Genomic DNA, 17311 nt, shown 5'->3' with positions numbered 1-17311 from the left:
GAAATATTCCAAAATTTGTGAATATTTAACCTTCTGATACAACACTACCCTACACATCTTATTTGGACTTGCAAATATGTTAAGTGGATATTTCCTGGTTAGTTTTATTTCTTGAAGACCAAGTAGAAGGGTTCAGAAGTTGTTAAAATTTTATATATTGATCAAATATTATTATAAAATTGAGAATGGAAATGGGGAATGTGTCAAAGAGACAACAACCCGACCATAGAGCAGACAACAGCCGAAGGCCACCAATGGGTCTTCAATGCAGCGAAAAACTCCCGCACCCGGAGGCGTCCTTCAGCTGGCCCCTAAACAAATATTTGTACTAGTTATGAATACTTTATATATTAAAATATTCATTTTGTTAAGTATCTTGTTCAAAATAAAAATCATGACATTTTAATTTCCAAAGGTGATGTTTGTCCTTTTTATACTTATTTTCATCTGAAATTGCTAGACCACATTGAATGAGCTGAAAAAATGTATAAAATTTCTTTATGAATGTACAAAATAATCTCGTCATCTCGCTGTGATATAAAAGTCTCACTATTTCAAAGAATAAAAAGAACTACCAGTCTGTATTGTTCTACTAAGTGGTGGTTAATGGTAACTTTAAAGTCAATCCAACCAATCACATTGTCCTCACATTGTATATTACTGTGCCGGTTTAAATATAGGACTTAATAGTTAGTCCCATTGTCAATACTATATCGCAATGAAATAAAATTGACTTTGAAGACCAAAAAAAAAGGTTTTGTACTAAATAACATGAATAACGAGTCACCGCTTCAAGATTTCATGTGACATAATCAGCAGAATATACTTGTCTCATTTATAGTAATGCAGGTCAGAATTGACAGGTTTATCATGATGGCTATTCACCACACAATACAATAGGATAAATTACTTCATAATGTCTACGTTGTTATGATGAGCTGTTTGACAGTGACTCACTTTCCAAACTGTAACAAAGACAAAAGTTCATTGTATATCTCTCAGGGACATAAATTGTTCATTTGACTTTATCAATATTGTCATTTTAAGCTCACCTGACCCGAAAGAGCCAAGTGAGCTTTTCCCATCACTTGGAGAGCGTCGTCCGTAGCAGTCGTTAACTTTTGCAAAGATCTTCTCTGCAAATACTGGGCTTAATTTGATCAAAGTTGGCCACAATCATCATTTGGTTATTTAGTTTAAAAAACGTTTCTGATGACCCTGCCTGCCTACCAAGATGGTCGCAATGACTAAAAATTACCAAGATGGTCGCAATGACTAAAAATAGAACTTATGGGTTATATGCAATGTTCGTATTTTATCTTGAAATCTGTTATGAAAAGAGAAAATCTATACGGGGTAACAAAAATTAAGAAAGTCGAGATAACCTACTGTCCATTTATATCAAGACAGTCAGACGTCTTCTGTCAGGAGTTATTGCCCTCAAATGACAAATTTAATAAAAAAAAAATCATTTTTATCTCAGCTGGTTTAAATAAAGACAACAGTAGTATAACGCAGTTCATAAGTCATTAATCGATTATTGAGAGAAAACAAATCCGGTTCCAAACTAAAACCGAGGGAAACACATCAACTATAAGAGGTAAACAACGGAACAACAGAAACTCTGAAGTGCAACAAAAGCAAACTCCAACTTACACATAAAAGGACTATTTTATAACAACTGCCATATTCCGGACTTGGTACAGGACAGTTCTAGACAAAATGGTGGGTTGAACCTGGTTTTATGGCTAGCCAAACCTCCCGATTATAGATATGGCAATGTTAAAACTATCGCTAAAAGACAACACAACGTGGCAAGAAAACAGTACACACAAACGCAAGAACACTCAGCACAGAAAAACACATAAATTAATAACATAATAGTACATTTCAACATGTAAACCACAGAATAACAAAGGACTCCACAAACAGTGACTTTTTTGTGACGTATATGTAATCTTGAAATTCATACAATTATTTGAAACAAAATCCAAAAATTTACAAATACTTTCACAATACTAGTCCAAAAAAATTATCATGATTATGGCGTTCTTGAAAGGCTATTTTAAATTAATGCTGTGACGACGTCATAATTATTTGGACTAACGCAATACTCAATATACGGAAATGGAAATTAACTCGACTAAACTGACAAATAAGACATATGTGAAAAGTACTGAAAATTCAGAATTCTAAATGACTAAGTGAGCTTTGCTTATCACCTGGCGTCCGCCGTCCGTCTTCTATGGTTGTCCCTCGTCGTCTGTTAACTTTTACAATATCTTTTCCTCTGACACTACTGAAAAAAACTTAAACAAACTCGACCACAATCATCATGAGGGTACCTAGTTAAAAAAATGTGTCCGATTACTTCCCCCTGCCAACCTAAATAGCTTACAATTGGAACAAAGAAGTAAATGCAAGTTTTGCCTATTGGCTATTATCTTGAAAATTATTATAGATAGACAGAAACTTTAAAAGAAAAAAAAAGGGCAGCAAGAAGAAAAATACCGCACTATAAGTGAAATTCAAAACAGAAAGTCCTTTAGAATGCCAAAACCAATAGCTCAAACACAACAAACGAATATAAAACTACTGTCGCATTTCTAACTTGGTACAGGCATTTCCTTATAAAGAAAATGATAGATAAATTCTTGTTTTAAAGCATGCTAATCCTCCCAATTGTATCACAGTCGCATATAATTTCTTTATATTGACAGCAACATGTGAGCAAAACAAAAAGACATAATAGGTAAAATTGTCAAGCATTGGGGTACAGCAGTCAACATTGTAATATAATCTCAATCACAAAAAAAAATATCATATAGACACTCAATAAACATCGAACATGAGAAAAAATGAAAGAAAATAATACAAAATTGACTACAGCACAATAGCACAATGGTGGGATGTATAAGTACTAAGCCACGTCAAAAGTTTATTACGAAATATCGATTAAACAGGTAAGGTTAAAAATGTACAAAGGGCAAATTAAAAAGGGGAAAACTCTAGCGCGTAATTAAAATGATAAAAAAAACGCCAATACCTAGAATTTTAACTTCAAGACTCATCATGCATTATTTGTTAAGTTGATACGTAATATTTATCAACAAGGTCGTGGTACCTTCCAATGATCTTTTTTTTAGAAAAAGGACGAAAGGTTCTTTGACAGAACCTTGGCTCATGAACGTTCTGCTCAGACACTGGTGACGTTTTATAAAGCCCGAGTAGCAGCTGCAAGCTTTTGATCTCGAATGAGTTTGGAAATGTTTATCCCATATGCAGGTGAAGTTGGTATATTGCTGCTTAGATGGTGGAAATTTATAATTTCAAAAATAAATTGTCTCGTTTGTCATAAATTCTGTAATGAGATGACGATAATGTCAAATTCGAGGTATAAGTCTAAAAATGAGAGGCCATGTCTGCTGTTTCTTTAATTTCTAATACTGAAGGATATACTAATGGAACCCAATCCGAAAAATTTGGATTGTTAATTGAAAGAACATCATCAATATATCTGAATGCGAAATTAAATGAACAAGCTTCTTCGATCTTCTTTTTTTTGACAAGTGTCTGATGGAAATCATATTTATATAATTATAAGAAGAGGTCGACAAGGTGAGGCACACAGTTCGTTCCCATAGGACTGCCGAAAAAAATTCTACCTCCAAATTCAACCATTATGTTTTAAATAAGAAACTCCAGCTTATTGATCACTTGTACCTCTGTGAAGCGTGTTTTGCTTTCTATGTTGACTATTTACAAAATATGCCGTATGGTATCCCAAAGCAAAAAACTTATAGCGTATGCTACCATTTTATATTTAAAAGCATTGTGGGTTATTTCTTTTAGACAATTTTTTAACTACACCTGTGGAATGGTGTTGTACAGGGTTTAAAACTTTTAAATTTTGATAGAATCAATTTCAGATAAAGTTCGAGATTTAAAATAATCCAGAAGTTCTTTAGAGTTTTTTAGAATCCACATATGATTAATACTACTAGGCGAGTGAAAAATTTTGACAGTATTTCTGAAGACCCTCTTTCACTGCGGATAGCATTTTTGTCTATCTAATGGACAAACCCTTTGTAGAACATGCAGATGAACCGGCAGTGTACGGTTGTTTGTACGAAAATTTGTGTAGCTAAGGTATCCAATAAAAACAAGGTAAGTCCTTCGTGGGTTCAATGTCATGTTCATTGAACCCCTGAAGTACTTATGATTTGCCAAAATCTCATCCATGTCAAATGATATGTTTCTGACATAGTATTTAGTTCAACTCCTTCTCGTTTTGTCCATGCTTTGGTGTAGTCCTCCGCAGAATTCATAATTATATTGAAAAGAGTAAAATAACAAAAATACCGAACTCCAAAAAATTCAAAACGGAAAGTCCGTTATCAAATGGCAAAATCAAAAGCTCAAACACATCAATCGAATGGATAACAACTGTCATATTCCTGACTTGGTACAGGCATTTTCTTATGTAGTAGAAAATGGTGGGTTACATCTGGTTTTATAGCTAGCTAAACCTCTTACTTGTATAACCGTCGCATAAAATTCCATTATATTGACAACGATGTGTGAACAAAACAAACAGACATAACAGGTCAAAATGTCAAAAATAGGGGTACAGCAGTCAACATTGTGTTATAATCTTAATCACTAAAAAAACAAAAACAAATATTTAACAAAGAAACACAAAAAGGCAAAGAGACAAAGCACATTAGCAAAAATGAAAGACAAGAATACAAAAATTTACCATAGCACAATAACACAATGACGGGATGTATAAGTACAGAGCCACGTCATATGTAACAAAGAAACACAAAAAGGTACATGTATATAGACAAAGCACATTAGCAAAAATGAAAGGCAAGAATACAAAAACTTACCATAGCACAATAATACAATTACGGGATGTTTAAGTATAGAGCCACGTCAAATGGACATCACCAAAAACAGACTAAACAGTAAAAGTAATATTCATAAAGACAAATAAAAGAATACTATAACACGTTTTTAAGATGATAAACAACGTTAGTACCCAGAATGTACTTCAAGACCATCGTGTATTATTTGTGAAGTTGATACCGAATATTTATCAACAAGGTCTTGGTACCTTCCAATGAACTTTTTTAGAAAAAGGACGAGACGTTCTTTGACATACCCCTGGTTCATCAACTTTCTACTCAGACACTGGTGACGTTTCAGAAAGTCTAAGTAGCAGCTGCAAGCTCTTAAATACCGAATAAGTTGGGAAATATATATCCCATCTGCAGGTGAAGTTGGTATATTGCTACTAAGGTGGGGGTAATTGATAATTTCAAAATAAAAATCGTCTCGTTTGTCATAGATTTTTGTACTGAGATGACCGCGTATGTGACATTCGAGGTATAAGTCTAAAAATGAGTTATGGTTCCAATTGATGTGTTGGGGTTCTCTGAACCTAAGACCATGATATGTCACCTTTTTGAGATGTTCATGTTGAATTATGATTAGATCTTCAGTAATAACATAGCCAGATGGGCTGTAAATATGAGGCGAGTGGAAACAGTCACATTGTCAGAGGTTTTCGTATGTATTCTTTTAAATCAAGGTCCTGCAATGGTTGCTAATAGTTGAATTTTTTAGGTGCAATTGTTTTGTTGTAACTGTAGGATACAATAGGAACAGACGGATTTTGAAAAAAAGTAGAATTTTAGATGTTATCTCTTTGTGATGAAGAACGTTGCTGATGATGATAGCATCAATTCCTCTATTAGTGAACTAAACTGCAATACACTTCCTTTTTCCTTATGTAAAAGGTCCGATCTTCCTTTTTTAAAAATACGGAAAAGAGCTACATTACAAATTATACTGACCAGTCTGTTTATTAGAGAAAATGAATGCATGCAGCTCTAGCTTGTCAAGTGCATAATCTCTCAAACATTTAAGAAAAATTAACAGGCAGTGAAAAAAAGAATAAATATAATGTAATGTAACCCTAGCGGGTGATTAAAATGTGAAAGAATGTCATCAAAGTTTCAGCGGGCGATCTAGATTTGTAATTCTTTTTTTTTTTACATTCGACCGATGATAATGTTTTTGCCAATGACTTCGCTGGGGTCTTGTGGTAGTATTAAATAAGCTTATTACATTCACTGCAGTCTGGACATGATAAATTTCCTTATCCTTATAGGTTATCATTGCAACCATATGGCATTGCAGTACCTAGTTCCCTTATCTAGATAGTTTCTATATTTTTTCGTAGAGGAGTACTTAGTATAGGGATGTTGGTGTGGTGATAAATTTGATAGATAAAGAAGGATCATGGTCCGGTTGATTAGAGTGATTATAATAAACCCTAAATTGTGGATATTTATTATCAATCCGGTGTTGATTCCTCCATAAAATCTATTTTTTTTCGAGTTTCACCAACATGAAGTAGCCCATACAAAGTACACTCAATTCCGTAAACGACCTTGTCCGTGGAAAAGTCCAGAGACTCAAAACATTTTGTGTAATAAGTTTCCCCTGTTAAGTAAATTGTGAAATCTACAAAATTGATTAACATATTACATGTCTTACATGTGGTCTCCTTCCTTTTTGACGTTTACAAGTAGACGTTATAGGAGTTGATTTACTAGTAGCGGACGACTTTAAACAGTCGAGAATATTAAAGGTTCATGGTTTTAGTTTATGAAAAGTATCTGAATATCTAAAGTAATAATTTCTAATTACAAACTTCTGGCTGTATATTACCCAAATCAGGAATATCCAAAAATCACATATCAAATTCTACAGTGTCCCGTGTCGCAGAAGAGGACCTTGGTAACCCGGGCGACATTGTAGCCGGTTTGTCCTTTTATTGATATTATTAACTATCCATTAAGCTACCAAGTTAGTAGTTCCCTCGGAGAATAATGCACCAGAAGTGAAGTTTTTTCTAGGAAGAAACTTGTCTTCGACTTAGTTGTTGTAAAAAGTAAAATAACAAAAATACCGAACTCCAAAGGAAATTCAAAACGGAAAGTCCTTGATAAAACGACACAAACAAATTTCAAACACATTAAACTGATAGAAAACAACTCTCTGTCGTATTCATGACTAAGTGCAGGCATTTCCTTATTTAGAAACAACTGGATTTAACCTGGTTTTAAAGCTAGCTTAACCTCTCACTTCTTTGACAGTCGCATAGAATTCCATTTTATTGACAAGATCTACAAATAATTCAACATTGCCGAAATCTTCTGTCTTCTGTCGACTCTTTATTAGAGTTATTCCCCTTTATTGACAATTTTTTATTAATCTTTTGCGTTTGTGCCTCATATCTTTAAAACTAAATAAGACAGATAAAAACTTTAAATAGCAAAACATTATCAGCAAGACAAGATCTACAAATAATTTAAATGATCGAAATTAGTAATCGACTCATTATTGAAGTTATTGCCCATTAATGATGATTTTCCCATGTTCGCCCATTTTCTTGAAAACTGTAATAGAAAAATAGAAACTTTAAAAAAGAATAATATTAGAGAATAAGATCTACAAATATGTCAACATGACTGAAATTATCAGTTAACTCTTTGTAGAGTTATTCTCCTTTAATACTGATTTTTTCTTTCTTAAAAGTAGCCATTGTTGAAGATGCAGGTGAGCGACACAGACTCTTTGGAGCCTCTATAGTTTTAGTAGTTACATGATACTTACTCATACTGAGTATGTATCTCCCAATTGATATTCCCGGGCTTGTATTTCCTATAATGATTTCATTGATAGTGATCTCGATTTGTATTTCCTTTAGGCTTTGCAATTTCTTGACAAAAGCATAATTAATACTTATGTTCACCAGAAAAATAATAATGAGCAATTAACAGTCTTCTTAAAATTTCTTTAAAATTATTCATTATCAGATTACTTTGTTTTATATTTCAAACTTAACTTATTGTTTTAACCATGACAAATTAATCTCCCATTTTGGATATTCATTCTTATTTGTTTTATTTTTTTTCAGTTTGTTTTATCCAAGATATTAAACATCCATTTAGAAAATAATATAATTCTTTTATTAGATAAAACACATTTATAATGCGTATTTCAAGTGTATAACAAATAAAAAACATGACAAATAATGTAAAAGCAGCAAAATACATTTTAAAAGTTATAATAACCATCTTCATGTATATATATTTAAATACTTTAATTTAAAAATAAGAATTTCTGAAGAAAAAAAACCATGGATGAAGCGTCTTAAAGTATGGACGATGTAGTCCTATGGCCGTTACATCTTTTCAATGTACAGCCCATACATCCTATGGACGTCATGGCAGTGTTGGTGTCGTGTCCTGCATCGTCACGAATAACCATTTGACTTCAGACTTGTTAACAACTTGAAAATCAGTCATAAGAACGAGTTTGGATACTTTTTAGTATTTTATCTATTTATCATGTTTATCATTAAAAATTTATGTGTCATAATGACGATGTTACAAGAGCAAGATACAGATATATTATAAATTACTATCAGACACCACTGTTTTTGTCTTGCCTTGACGTAGAAAAAAAGCGAGACATAGGTATGCTGTTTCCGGCGTCGGCATCAACAATGTATTAGTTTGTGAGTAGGTCTATATATAAAAGAAGATGTGGTTTGATTGCCAATTTGATGAGACAACTCTCCACAAGAGACCAAATGAAATGACACAGAAATCAACAACTATAGGTCAACGTACGGCCTTCAACAATGAGCACAGCCCATACCACATAGTCCGCTATAAAAAGCCCCAAAATGACAATTGTAAAACAATTCAAACTAGAAAACTAACAGCCTAATTTATGTACAAAAATTTAAAAGAAAAACAAATATGTAACACATCAACAAACAACAACCACTGAATTACAGGCTTCTGACTTCGAACAGGCACATACATACAGAATGTGGCGGGGTTAAATATCTTAGCGGGATCCCAACCCTCCCCTAACTTGGGACAGTGGTGTATCAGTACAACATAAGAACGAACTATAAAAATCTGACAGTTGAAAAAGGCTTAACTCATCAGATGGATACAAATAGAAATACATCTAACAGAACACAGAGTGGACGTGGCCGGCTACTTGTATATATATCTCAACAACAAAAAGACACTAAGTACTGATCTGAGAGTACTCACAGTTACCGACAGCTAGTTCAAAGCCACTAACAATAGTTTATTGTGAACCACAAGTGGTAAGTCAATGATATTTGGTATGCAGTTGTATAAACATTGGCACATCTCATTTCCATGGAGATTATTTGGCCCTGTCCCCTCAGTCATGGTCTATTGTCTTTTAAACTTTTGCTTAGTTTACATGTATTAGTTTATGATTCCATGTACATTGTAGGTCAGTTCAAGGGGAACAATTAGTGGTAGGCTAATGTTAATTGGTATTCACTTGTATAAGCACTAGTGCATCTCATTTCCATGGAGAATATTTGGCCCGCCCCCTCAGTCATGGTCTGTTGACTTGAAACTTTTGCTTAGTTTATGTTTTAGTTTGTAATTAGATCAGTTTAAGATGAAATGCTAATGTTAAGTAAATGACATTTGGTATGTAAATTTATTGGCATTTGCAAGTATCGTTTCCATGGAGATTATATAACCCCAACCCCTTCATCATGGTTCATTGACTTTGAAACTTTTACATAGTTTACAAGTTAATGTTTGTGTTAAGGTTTGTTTAATTTAGGGAACGACTTATGATAAGTCAATGGTATTTGGATTGCAGTTGTGTTAGCATTGGCACATCTCATTTCCATGGAGATTGTTTAGCCATATACCTCGAGTCATTACCAGGTTCATCGACTTTGAATATTTGTATAAATTGCATGTTATTATTAAAATATTGCTATTTTAATTTCAGCATTTGCATTATCAAAATTACAAAAGGCGAGACATATCTCTGTGATAACAGTTTATAATGTAATGTAAAATGTTGTGTTCAAGTGTATGGATCTCTCTGAAATTGTACTGCAAGGTACCATACCACAAAGGGAAGGCCGGGATTGAGTTTGGGGTGATGAATCATAAGAGGGTTCACAAAATGGGGGGGGGGGTTTCCTTTTTTTTTTCTTTAAAATTTTCCATTTTAAGTTGGTTATTTTTTATTTATATATAAAAGCAAATAATAATGATATGGTTTGATTTGATCAAAAATTGAAATATTAGGGTTCTTTGATATGCTGAATTTAACCGTATATTCAGAGTCTTAATGTTGGTCCCGTTTTCAAATTGGTCTACATTAAGGTCCAAAGGGTCCAAAATTAAGCTTAGTTTGATTTTAACAAATATTGAATTTTTGGGGTTCTTTGATATGCTGAATCTAACCGTGTATGTATTTAGATTTTGGATATTGGACCATAATAGGTAAATTAAAAAATTTTAAGTTCTTAGACCACATTCATTCTGTGTCAGAAACCTATGCTGTGTCAAATATTTAATCACAATCCAAATTCAGAGGTGTATCAAGCTTGAATGTTGTGTTCATACTTGCCCAAACTGTTCAGGGTTCGACCTCTGCTGTCGCATCAAGCTGCGCCCAGCAAAGCATTTTATTATAACTTCCTATTATGCAATTAAACATTTTTGTTTTAGCATTTTTAATGAAAGTACATGTACTTAGAGAAGTAGGAGAAGATAATCAACAGAACAGAAGTCATTAGAGGCAATGCTTTCTAGATTATATAGCAATTGTTATATAGACTAGTAGTGGATTTGAAAATTGCTGTATTGATTCATGTGCAAATAAGGAGTAGCAGCCAACGAAACATTGTGTGATGAAAGGTACATGTCATAAAAGTTATGCCTTTGTTGAAATAATTTTTTTGTTTTCAGACTTACAAGTAAATTTTGAGGTCATAGAGGTGAAAGTTTTCATTCTTGGGTTAGTTTGAAAATTAGCCATGTTAGCAGTGACAAACTATTCATTTTAATTGGTCAGTTTTATATAAAATTGCATTGGAAGCTCTCTTAACACTACATTGCTTGTTCTTTTTAGCTCAACTGGCCAAAAGGGCCAAATGAGCTTTTCTCATTACTTGGTGTCCGTTGTCCATTGTCCTCTGTTATTTTCTACAAAAATCTTCTCCTCTGAAACTACTACAATGTAACCAAATTCAACCAAACTTAGTCACAATCATCATTCGGGTATCTAAATGTAGTTTAAACATTTGTCTGATGACCCCACCTGCCAACCAAGATGGCTGACATGTCTAAAAATAGAACATAAGTGTGAAATGCAAGATTTGTCTATTATTTTGAAAACCGTTATAATAAAGAAAATCTAAACTGTCAAACAACTCCTAATAGGATTTGTCATAATAAAATGTAGATTGAGAGAAACTTTAAATTGAAAAATTATCACCAAGACAAGTTCTAAAAATAATAAACTTGAGAATGGAAATGGGGAATGTGTCAAAGAGACAACAACCCAACCAAACGAAACCAAACGACAGAAAACAGCCGAAGTCCACCAATGAGTCTTCAACACAGCGAGACAATCCTGTACCCGAAGGCTTGCTTCAACTTGCCCCCAAACAAAAAGTGTACTAAGTCTGACAGGAAAAGTGACTTCACGCTAAACTCCAAAACATATAAATGAACTATAATTAAAAAAACATACAAGACTAAATAGAGGCTCTTGATTTGGGACAGGCGCAAAAATCCAGCAGTGTAAATATGTTTTATGAAATCTCAACCCTCCCCCTATATAATACCTTTAGCCAATGTAGAATAAACAAACACATAGTAAAACTCTGTTCAAAAGAGGTCTAAGTCCGATGTCAGGATAAGTACATTTATACCAAAAAGAAACTAAGTAAAATGACAATAAAACATAAATTACTAGCAGTTACTGACATGCCAGCTCCAGACCTCGATTAAACTGATTGAAGATTATGTGTTCATCATATGAAAATCAAGCACAAGTCTAACATTGATGAAAATTTACCAATTTTTCGCATTTTTGCCTCATCTTAAAAATTGTAATCATGGTAATGAAACATTAGTACTGAAAAAAATTTGATCAGCATGACAAGATCTCCAATTTAAAGACAACATGGGGAAAATCATTCAACAACTCCAAGAGAATTATTGCCCTTTAATGCATTTTGTTTTTCCATATATTTTTTTTTAATTTGCCTTATACTATAATAATTATAATAGATAAATACTGGGTAGACACTGTAAATCACAAAATTTTCAGCAATGCAAGATCAACTGCAATGTGGGAGAGTGTCCTTTGTTGAATATGCATTATAGACCTGGCAAGGTTAGCGACACAGGGTCTATAGAGCCTCTAGTTTTTGTCTTGCCATAGCAAAGTCATGAAGGTGAGACGTAGGTATATTGTTTTTGACAGAGGCATAGTCTTCAAGATTTGTTAAAATTCATGATTTGGTCAGTTTAAGGTGATACCAAACACCTTGACTAAAATTAATTTGGCTCGTTTAATTTTAATAAAATTTTGACAAAATATTTACTTTGACCCTTTTTGACAAAAATATAAAAATTTCAAAAAACTTGAACCACACACTTTATCAGAAAAATACCATTGGACATATAGCAGTTTGACAAACACTAATTTTGATCATTGAGAAGCTTAATATTTCCTTAACCATAGAACTTGATTAAAACGTTCAGCTGATTTTTACAGAGTTATCTCCCTGTAGTGTTATGTACTACCTTAAAAGGAATCAAGAAATAACTTATGATAAACTCGTCAATAATACTTGTTATGTAGCTGAAGTAAGATATGCACTTCTGATTTCCATGAAGATTATATTGACCAAGAGAAGCACATCAACCTTGGCCTTGTCCACAGTCAATATGCTTCTCTTGATATAACCCTATATCGACCTCATACAAAGGCTATAATTTTATAATATATGTGTAGTTTTATAAGTTGACTATAAAGTAATCACTTATAAAGACAGGTGATTTTTAACTAATCATAGGGACATAAGATGGGTACATACATGTATAATCCTTAAAATTAAAATCAGTAAATTGTAATAAAATCAATGTTTTAATTTTAGAGGTCATTTCTCCACAAAAACAAGCTAAATGTCAATGGGCCTGATGAAATCTTGGATATTTGGGAGAATTGGAACATATTAGTGATACAGAAAAGAGGGAAATATTACAGTACATGGACATCAGCAAGAGCAAGAAAAGACAAGGTATTATGTTGTAAAGTCTAAACATATATTACTGTTTAAGTTGTGACCTCAACCAATCAAATTATATCACCACTTAATGAAGTGGGTGGTATATAGAATTTACCTTAACCAAATCGACATGTAAACATGTAAAAAAAAACATTGAAAATATGATTTATGTAATCCATCGCACTTCAACATAACTACCATAGCAATTCGGCAAAGCTATCAATAAGAAAGTGTCACAATGCCATCATCGCACTTCGGCTTGATAAAAAATGCACTTAATCGTTAAACCTTTGCACATCAGCATGACATTCGCAGTTCAGAGTCCTACAGGTTGGATAACGATATTACTTTTGAATTTCTGTTCTCTCAACAACAAAATAGAAATAAAATTGAAAACATAAACAGTTATTTTATCATTTTTAGTAGATTATGAGGGAGTTGATATTAAATTAGACAAGACACATGAACATGTACCTATATGCTTTAAAAATGACATGTATAGTATATCAAACAATTAAAACTCGAAAGGTGGCAGTTGAGGATATAAAAAGAAATTGTTTCCTTTATTAATGAGTCATTTGAGACTGTTTAAATATGTATTCTGATATAGTGTGTTTTTTAATGGTTTTTAATAGACATAGACGTTCATGTATCACTGTACGTAATATTAACCTTAGGCTTAACTTAATTATTTTGCTTGTTTTAAAATAAAGATAATTTGATAGTTAGTTGCTGTTAAAATTAACTTTGTATCTTGCTTTATTTCAGAATCTGCCATTGAAAGAAACTAGTTTGAAGAAAAAGAAAAAAGATCAAGAAATTGACTTATTTTTGTTACAATATATTTGAAATGTTATATTTGATTATACACTTTACAAATTTTAAAAATATATTCTTCTACCACAGACAAGAATTTATTATCAATCCTGCAATTTCAAGAAAAACTTGTATGCATAGAAATTAGTTTGAACTTAGGCTGACAGGATTGTTAAGGTGTTCTCAACTTAATAATATAATTTATAAGCGCTCTTAAAAAAATCTTAAAATAACTGAGGGTCAAAGTGCAAATTATATAGCTGTAGATTCTTTATTGATTGAAACATCTGCATTCAGATGAAATGTTCATATGGTGCAATAGAATTGATACCATGAAAGTTTAATTTCAAATGCATAATTCACATAATGACTTATGTTTTTTTCATATATCCTACATGATATTTCTCAAACATACGTTAGACCGCCTCGGTTAGTCTGAGAGTGCTTGCCATGAGTGCAGGAGGTAATTATAGGTTCAAACAGTGGCTGAGTCAATGCAAAGACTTGAAAACTGGTATTAGCTGCGTCTTTGCTACGCAAGCGTCATTAGGTAAGAGCAAAGACTGAATCGACTGGTAGTCAGAATAATGTTTCCAGGTAGGGTGACATGTCTTCCTGAAAACTGTTACTTTGTGAGTTAGCACTTTTAAAGTCTGTCTTAAGGTGTCAGTCTTATACAAAGCAGGGTTAGTTCTCATTTCTCATTATTATGATCTCATAACCTGAATATGCATCTGACCTGCCACTGGAAGTAAAGCAACCATCATCCAAACATATGTTTACCATACGGTTTATGAACATGTGTTTACCATATGTTCTCAGACATATGGTTACCATGAACATGCGTTTACTATATGTTTTCAAACGCATGTTTCACATATAAACATGCGTTTACCATGTGTTTTCAAACGCATGATTCACATAAACGCATGTAAACTATACGTTCCCCAAACATGCGTTAAACGTACGGTGCTCCAAACATGCGTTTCTGACATTTTTAGACACGTACGGTAAATTCTTTGTAAACATGTGTTTACATGCGTTGCATATTTTGCTGTGTAGATGGTTGCTACTCACAAGGAAGCTATTAAACCAAGAGTTCCAAATGGTGAAGTTGAAATCATACCTTCGTAAATTTTACGGACGCCATCACGAGTTGGTTGACCATTATGGAATATTCGTTTCACAGATGATAGCGGATATGTTCCTAATGTCGTAAATACAACCCGTCCCCTTTTTTTACCAATATGACCTACCGAATTAGACTTGTTACCGGGTTTGTACTAACATGAGCAACACGAAGGGTTCCACATGTGGAGCAGGATCTCCCTACCTTTCAGGAGCCCTGAGATCCCCCCCCCCCCCAAATAACAATTGGGGGCAAAGAAACGATCCAAATGTATATACATCCGGTTGGAATCGGACTTTTAATACGACTAATGAGGTATGGACAGTGTTTAATTCTCTTTTCCGAACTTCTGTAATAATTCTTTGAAGATTTGGTATGGAATCTGTTGCAAAGCCATATCTCTTTCCATCCGCAACATACTTTTATTCAAATGGCAATTCAAATTTTCCGTCTTTCTTCACTGATAACCCACATTTCAAAAGCTGTAACTTGATTAATTGTTTATTACATATCGTCCATAATAATCATGAAGCGTTTTCAACTCGACACTCTTTCAGTACTTAACAATCAATCTAAATTATGACCGTTCATAATCAAATTTGAACTCAGTTTGAGATATAATTCGTCATAAATTCATTTTTGTGTTAACAAATGCATTTTTCTAAAGAGAATTGTCGCAAAATATAGTAAACGGATACAATATTGGTCATTTAAGCATATATACATGTTTAACCGTTCATTTTGCGTAGGAAGCCGACAAAAAAGTGGCAATCGCTCCTAGAAATATTGATAATGACCAGAGAATAAGAAAAAGGAAGTTTTCACACAGTCTATTTCGGCTTAAGGTCTGGTATGATTTTGTTACAATGAAAGAAAAGACAACCGTTATCAATTGAAATCAAAAGGATCAATGAGTTTGCATGGATTATATTTAAATTTAGGGGCTCTATAAATATTACCATACACAATGTATTAAGGATGTACACCTCTGAGGAGCCAAAATTTTCTAGAATTAAACGTTACTTCTGAACCTGATTTTTGATTTCATATGACTGTAAAAATATAATTGGTAAAGAAAAAATCATATAGTGGTGCACTTCTTTTTTGCTACAGCCATTTGAAATTTTGATGATTTTACCATTTTTCATCAACTTTTACCCATTTTGGGGCTATTATCATGAAAAAAAATCACAGTTTCACAAATAAACTTTTTTTTTAGAATATACAAAACAAGGATGTACAAATCTTTAGGGAATCGCAGGAGCGAAACCGGATTCGTCGACATGGTCAGCGTCACCAGCCATTTATGCATCACTTCCTGTGGGAATCCAAAATCAGTTAAAATAACACAATAGGAGAAAAGACACAATTTGTTAAAAGTAAAAAAACAAAAAAAACGAACTTCAATGAAAATTGAGAGCAGAATGTCCCAAAACAAATGGTAGTTTCAAAAGCTCACATATCAAACGAAAGGAAACCAACTGTCATACCCTGACTTTGCACAGACATTTCTTCATGAAGACGAATAATGCATTAAACCTGGTTTTACATGTATGACAGTTGCCATTAATTCAATTATATTAACAACAATCTGTGAACAAAACAAACACACATACTAGGTAAAAGTGTCAACAAATAGGATATTGCGGTCATCATTGTGTCATAATCTTAATCACTATAACAACAAACAACAATTTCAACAAAGAGAAACAAAATGGCATGTAGACACTCTTTAGACAAATCACATCAGCAAAAATGAAAGACAAGAATACAAAAATGACCATAGCACAATAACAGAATGGCGGGATATATAAATACCGAGCCACACCAAACGGATAATACCGAAAATGGATTAAAGAGTCAAAGTTGAATATATACATAGACAAATAAAAAGAACACTATAACACGTTATTTAGATGACAACGTCAGTTCCTAGCAGCTTTTCTTCAAGACCATCATGTTTTATTTGTGTAGTTGATACTGAATATTTATCAACAAGGTATTGGTATCTTCTGATAAAATTTATTAACAAAAAGATCGACACGTTCTCTGACATAACCCTGGTTTGTCAATTTTCTGCTCATATACTGGTGACGATTGCATAATCGGATGGACGCACTGAAGGGTTTGCAATCTTGCCTCATCTCTTAGACTAGGAAAATAACAAGTCCATTCTGAAAAGA

Source organism: Mytilus californianus, unplaced genomic scaffold, assembly GCF_021869535.1.
Source record: "Mytilus californianus isolate M0D057914Y unplaced genomic scaffold, xbMytCali1.0.p SCAF_22, whole genome shotgun sequence".
In the NCBI taxonomy this organism is placed as follows: Eukaryota; Metazoa; Mollusca; class Bivalvia; order Mytilida; family Mytilidae; genus Mytilus; species Mytilus californianus.
The sequence above is the reverse complement of the archived record's forward strand: the minus strand, read 5'-3'. Positions refer to the sequence as shown.